Raw genomic sequence first — 7,345 nt, 5'->3', positions numbered from 1 at the left:
TAGGTTTATTCTAGTGATTTTAACAACTACTGCTTTAATATATATACAAATTCAAATAGTAGTATAAAACGCGTTACCAAAAGCACTGTATGCAGCTTGCGGTGATCCAGAGCATCACTTAAAATTTCATGCAATAGCTATAGGCTATAATTTGAAGCAGGAGAGAGGGGATTTGCATTGCACTATTGATCAAAAATGTTATTTTAGATTTGTAAATGAGAAAAAACGTCGTAGACAGGACAGGGTTAATTGGAGGTTGCATTTTATTTAAACATTTTAGCTTCGATGATTTAACATTTTCAAAAGAAATACCAACATACAACCAACATACATAATTGAAGTTTAAGCGATGCCTACTGCTTCCTGAAAACGCCGCTATCTATCCCTTAAAATGTTAGACAATATATTCGCTTGCTCCCGCATGTTACAATTTCCTATATAGCTTTTAAAACATAGTTTATTAACGATCTCTTAACAGCAACATTCTAAAACAGTACAACCTCATGCTCCTACTATACCTTTAAAATTCTTGAATAGTCGAATTAGAGTGCACCATCCTGATTCGTTTGCAACGTCCAAAGCGCCAATCACAGACGATCACAGCGATTGGTTGCCGAACGAACTTGTGGAAATAGTTATAAAATCACGAACTTGTGGAAATGGTATCACACAACCTATAACCACCACCACAATGTGGTAATAATTACCAACCCCATGGAAAAGACATCTCGTCAGAGCACCGCTGGTAACCACCGTCATCCGTATCCAAATCGTGATGCTTCCAATCGAACTCGGGTCGGCCTGTTGAAATTGCACGGTTCCGCCAGTTCAGTTCATAGCAACTCAAATCGACCAAGCTTAAACCTACTTAGAATAAATCCTTGGGAATCAAATTCAGCCGGAAGGAAAACCTCTGGTGCACTGGATGACAATAGATAGTCCGCTTTATTTGACATAGCCCGTATAGGATCACCACAAGAATCAAGCGAAAGTACTATGTCTATGCAAACATGATAAAAAGTACGAAATATTCATCATCGACTATGATCCGTCTCTGTGATGCGATCCAAAACCAGTGAAACGGTCTAGGTAAACTATACCCAAACTGTTATGATGTACAACTGCAAGATTGTTTCGGTGGACACTTGTTTTCGTTTATGGATTCCGAAGTAAAACATGTTATATGCCGAAACAATTATTCGTCAGCCGAGTTGAGGGTATGTCACTGGTTAATGCACATTAAAACGATCAAGTGTACCACTATCGTTGGACGGATGAGGCAATACCGAACTTTTTTTATTCCGCCAACAGTAATTCAGATGAAGAATGGGTATTCGTGGCAGGTGTTTCTAGTGTACATACAGCAAGAAATTCAAATCCGAAAACTAGTTGAAGTGAGGGAGAGATATGTTCCCCACGATGATCGTTTCCAGGCAATCGTAAAAAACGATGACGAGTTGCACCGCGCTCGTATTAGAATTAACTTTTCCTGCAAAAAATGTTTCTTTGGTTTAAAAAATAAATATTTTATTTCTTTACCTACCCGAAGCTGAAGTGCAAGTTGACGCCATGATTAAAAAGTGTAAGTATGAGAACCAAGGATGCCAGGTCTGTTTGCGCATTAGCCCGAGCAGTAGATATCTAGAAAATCTGAAATCTATTTGTGTTCATCGTTTAGGTAGAGAACCATACCACGATATTAAATAGTTGTCTAAATTGTATAATTTAACGAAGTTGTTTATTGTCGCTATTTCGTTGTACATCCCTTTGGATCGTCACATCGCAAATAGACCTTTCTCGTCCGACCTAACCCCCTTTTTTCTTATTTTTATTCAAAAGACTACACATTTTTAAGAATATTGCCGTTAAAATGAGACTATTTGGAGCTATCGTGATTTTTTAATGATTTTTTTAAATTTGAAAAATGCAAGAATGTTGAGTATTGTTTTCACCTTTACAAGAATGGTGGGACTCAAAATGTGTGTTTGGGCAACACTGTTTTGAATATTTTTGCTTGAATTCCTGGCAACGCGGCAAATGAAGTGGTGAGTCGCGGTACAAAGTTCATTGGTTATGTAAACAAACTAAAGTGAACCTCTCGGTGGAGAACATTGCATGATAATGTTTAACCTCACTTTTTTGGCAGTTCAGAGAGATTGTTTACATGGTCTTGGAATTTTTGTTCATTCGATCATAGTATGAGAAACTTGGTTTGGTTCGCTGCCAAATGTTAACACTTTCCAAACAAGGTCGCTCAGCTGTAATTTTTTATTTGATGTCGGCATCAAACATTGTTCCGTTAAATTTAACATTTTTACTTTTCTTGTACATGATTCATTGTAAAAGTAAGGAATTTCTAGCCAAACATTTGAAAAAGGCCCACTGCCAAATGCAAACAAATCGAATTTTCATGTTCTCTATTAAAATCCTGGGACAAAACCCGTGGATATATGTTTTCTTTTTCTTTTTTTTCTGTTCATTTGATCTCTTGTCTTGCATAGCCACTCTTTCTTCCTCACATATTTTAAATGGACTGGCTACATTTGACAGTTCCCCCTGACTGCATTTGACGGTTCCCTTTGGCTGCATTTGACAGCTCCTCCTGGCTGCAATTGACATTAGGTTTTTTCGTATCCACACGTCACGTCCCAGTTAAAAACTATCTATCTGGCCATGTGCATAAACATAACGCAACAATGGATTATGAAGAATTTTGATAATGATTTTATAACAAATTATAAAAGGGCCCGGCTGATATAAAAGTCCTAACTAGCAATACGCTTATAAAATGATTATAAAGGATTATTGTAACTGATTCCAAAAGGATTATAAAGGCAGTGAAATACGTACTCAATGAATTAAGGGGAGTGTCTGATGTAAACAATATGCGCAATCAAACTAAATAAAACAGTATTAAATTTTTAAATAGAATTATAATGAATTCGACCAAAACTTCTTTTGCCTTTTTCTCAAGGTTTACGTTTGGCCTTTTCAAATGTTTCAAATGTTTGGGTAGAATTTAGATTATTTTATCGTTGTTGCGATCAATTTCATTTGGTTTGTTTTGTTCACAATGTTAGTCGCAGAGCATTTTGGTGATCTATGGCAATTGATGACCTTTACACCCCATACTAGGTCCGCTCCTGTTGCAGCTGTTTCGCTCCGTCCGGCACCGAGTCAACCGATGGTCCAGCCTGCGCCGCACTCATCTGTCGCTATGCCAATGGCAGGGACTTGGATTAAAGGCTAAAAGGTCAGCTACGGCTGGTTGTGTTGCTGCAATCGGTTTGCCTTCAGCCACGTTGGACATTCGGCTAACGGGAATATTCAGCGATTCCGATTCGAAGGAAGCTGCGCCAGTTGCAGACTGCTTCGGTTCAGCAATACGCTCCGGTATCGGACGAAGCTAACACTCCGACAGGACGAAGGTTTCAATGAGGGGCTCAGGCATAAGTAGCAGAGTCCTTGCACTTACTGCTTGTCGAGTGAACAATTCCGACGAAACCACTGCCACTCTTGATCACCGTCATAAGTGCGACGTCAGCGGTATAGTGCCAGGAATAGTCGAGAAGAGTGCCAGGACTGACTTGGCGTGAGTTACAAGATTAAATAAAAGAGCGTTTTTAAAGTGACCGTAGTATAACGTAGAGGCTTTAGGCAGATGATTTATTCAGCAGAATAAGATAGCAAAATTATCCAAAACATAAGAGCTGGCTGCCGAAGTGAATCCACACACATCATCACCTACAGAGGCAAGCAATATTGGAACGCACCGAAATTCCTCACAATAAATTGACCTCGTTAGGTGAAATTCCAGGAAGTACAATTTTCATAGCATAATTTAATCGACCGAAATTGTAGTCCTCAGCCAAGAGAGAGACTGATAGGGTAGCAGCAGCTAGGAATTTTCTTTCGAAAGCTAGCAGTGGTTTCGCGTATCCTGCGCTAAGTAGATAGCGTTAAGACAGATCTCCGAAGCATGTCAAGCGCTATCAGATGAGAAAAAACGTCGCATCTATGACCAGTACGACAAGGACGGTCTGCTGACCGACGGTTCCGTCCGGTACCACCATAACACACGGCACCGGCGACACATATATTCACAACATACTAATTACTTATCCTTCCGAAAAAGTAAATAAATTGACTATGAAATTTATCATTCGCTGCCTAGTTATTTCGTGCCAATTTGAACAAGACAGCAGATAGCTTTATTGCGGTGCCAAAATGATGGCAACTCGGGATATAATATAAATTTGCATATAATTTCTCCTCCCTGATATTCTATCAGAATGTTTAATGCTCTGCATTATTATCACTCCAATCAAATCCTTCTTACTCCTTATCGTCAATGCCGAGCGCTATTTTGCATTTGCCGGCTAAATCAACGACAATGCGATAATCGACGAAACTTTTGCTGTAATGGAACTTGAACACGAATAATAAATAATTGTTCCATTCGAAAGCGATAACCTTGTTGTCCTCATGTTTGCAGCTATCACACGCTGGTAGGCATTCTGACCAATGGAAACGTTCTTCGATATGGTCATTGAACGATCAAAATCATTTCAACAACTTATCATCGACCGAATTCGTTACCTATACAGTTCAGGTAAACTTCACCACCTAAAATGAGTAATCAATCGGATCATCTTGTTAGGACTTAACCCACGAGCAAACAAACAAATGTGTACAAATCCTTATCCATCATCCAGAAAGCAATCGTTTTATAGCCCAATGCTTGATCTTGCGATTCAGCATATGCCACCGGGTTTTACATCCAGCGCCGATTGGTCAATGAATGAACCAGGTTACCATTGTTCCTCATCCCTCTTGAGTTGATATTCTTTCAAAGAGCATCGAAAGTATTCAAGTAATGTAAATTTTAAAAGTCCGTGTGAACAAGTCTTAGGTAAACAAGCACACCGAAACTGTCAGAAAAGTGAGGTTATACATTTTCATACAATGCTCTATGTTTTTGACAGGTATATGAATGAATCATTTCAGCATCAGTGATGCCAGGTCTATTTAAACAATAGCCTGCAGTAAAAATATAAAAGTCTGCAGATTGCTACAAAAATCTTCAATAAATGCGACGTAGAAATGTAGTATGTATATAATTTAATTGATCAAAAATGTTGAAGGCTGGTGTATAAATTGGCTGGCATAGGCTTTTTTCTGCTAAATATTTGTAATCTGCAAAAGATTTGCAGTAAAAATGCAAAATCTGCGGATTTACTAATATATATGCAGATCTGGCATCCTTTTAGTATTCCCCACAGGAAATTCATCCAAATGGTGTAAAAATACGGGGAAACAAGGCAAGGGGTGTAATGAGCAGCTTGCACTATTTTTTATTTTTTCAATAGTTAGAGGTACCAAATCATCGCGGCAATAGGCAGTAACGAATTGGGGATAAAAAAGGAAGCATCCTATCATATAAAATTTTTTGACGAGAAAGGTCTATTGTATGCACGCATTGTATTTTTGTTGAATAATCAATTGAAACCGAATGTTACTGAATTTTGACGTTTAAATGTTATTGTAGAATGCAAGTAGAATAATTTCATAAACGAAAATAATAAAATTAGTACAAATGGAATTACTAGTGATTTTTCAAGATTAACGAACAATTAAGCATTATGCCAAATTTTATTATTTAGAGAATTAGAATTTCTAATTAGGCTTACCCAATGGTAATTTTTGAGCAACGCGGTATTATATTTAATCTGCAGTATTATCTAAATTTATTTCAAAAATTGAGATGCATCTCAGTAAAATTGAGATGCTCCTAAGTAAAATCAGCCGAAATTCCTACTGGTTGTACTAGACTCGGTTGCGTCACTAGAGCCTGAATTCTGGCAGAATCCAGCCGGAATTCCAACTGGACTTAGAGTTATGGCTGAACTCATTCCTGCAAGTTGATCGGAAGCGACTCGTAATTCGGATTCTTGTGTTTTGTATTATTTTTTATTATTTTACTTATAGAGGTTTTAACCTTAGGGTCATTCGCCTCTTTTCTGGTTAGAGTAATTTCTTGTGGAAAAATCTCTAACCCTATGTGCGGGGTTGGGAATCGAACCCAGGTGAGCTGCGTACAATCTTGTGTTTTGCATTCTCAATTCATCGAGCGTTGGTTTCGATTCTATTCCCCCAACGAGTGTTGATTTATAATGTAACCTGTATCTAAACAAAATGATCCATCGCAATGTAAACTTCGAACTTGCAAGATTTTAGAGCTTCACTATTTAGGGTAAACATTAAACATTGTTTATGTCGATAAAATGAGCGAATTCTTGATCAAAAATTTCCTACTGATGCTGGTAGGAAGTTTCGGATTTATTTATGTTCACGTCCCCTGAGAGTATTTTCAAATGTACGGGATGTTTATTTCCATTAAAGATTATGGGATTGTTCCTCTGAATCAAACTAACAAGAATTCTGATTGATTTCTGCCTACTTGTCATTCTAATGATTCACCGATTCTGAGTCCGTTTGCTGGGAGTCCCAATTCCGAGAAAAGTAAACAATCTAGCTTGAAAAAAACATACGCTATGTCATAATAAGAAATATACTGAATTAGTTTCATTTGGTATGAAATTAATGTAATATTTGTATGGCTTGTATCAACAGTGTATTACTTGACGAATTGGATTGTTATCAACGCATTGAAAAATATTTCCGGTAATGACGTATTTTTGTGTATTAGTGAATTTTCGACGTATTAAATGTATTAAGGTGTATTGAAGCAGTTCTCGTGTATTTTTTTAATTGGGTATTTTCAATTCACTTTGAATGGGGAATTAATTCCCCTCGCCACATCCAGCACGCATTGAAGAAAACATTGACATTCCCATTGGAAACCAACTTTACTCGACTAATTAGCCAGATACCACTTGAAATACTCGAATCCATCATCAAAAATTGGACCAATCGAAAGGATTACCTCAAGCGCCAACATGGTCAACGTTTAAAAGAAATTGTTTTCAAACAATAAATGGCAAAAAATGTTCTTTCGATTGACAAATAAACATTTCGCGATTTACTCCATGTTTAAAATTTTTGCGAGATCAAAAAACGTCATGATGCCAAACGATGAATCACCCTGTATTAAATTATTCAGATCAATTTTATTCCAACACGGTAAATTGGATATACCTAGAAAATTGGTAGTGGCGTAGTACCCATAAAATGGATACAAATTACCTACGAATAGGTTCCAATCCCTATTACATTTATCTACTTTTATGTAACATCCGATAGATTTGATAACCAATTACCAAATTTTAGGTGGATTCAAGTTACCTACTGCTGAGTATGTTCAGTTTTGTGGAATTTAGGTACA

At 37.3% G+C, this 7,345-nt stretch overlaps 1 long non-coding RNA gene across 1 annotated transcript; it reads right to left on the bottom strand.

The window, feature by feature from the left end:
* Nucleotides 1-245: 245 nt before the first annotated feature.
* On the bottom strand, nt 246-1,627 carry LOC131687702 (uncharacterized). The gene is made up of 2 exons (XR_009305212.1): nt 1,544-1,627; nt 246-1,489 (listed from the first exon to the last, which is right to left on the bottom strand). It is a non-coding gene; the product is annotated as an uncharacterized LOC131687702 (long non-coding RNA).
* Between the last annotated feature and the right edge of the window lie 5,718 nt (nt 1,628-7,345).

The sequence above is a fragment of the Topomyia yanbarensis genome, chromosome 1 (assembly GCF_030247195.1).
Source record: "Topomyia yanbarensis strain Yona2022 chromosome 1, ASM3024719v1, whole genome shotgun sequence".
In the NCBI taxonomy this organism is placed as follows: domain Eukaryota; kingdom Metazoa; phylum Arthropoda; class Insecta; order Diptera; family Culicidae; genus Topomyia; species Topomyia yanbarensis.
The sequence above is the reverse complement of the archived record's forward strand: the minus strand, read 5'-3'. Positions and strand labels throughout refer to the sequence as shown.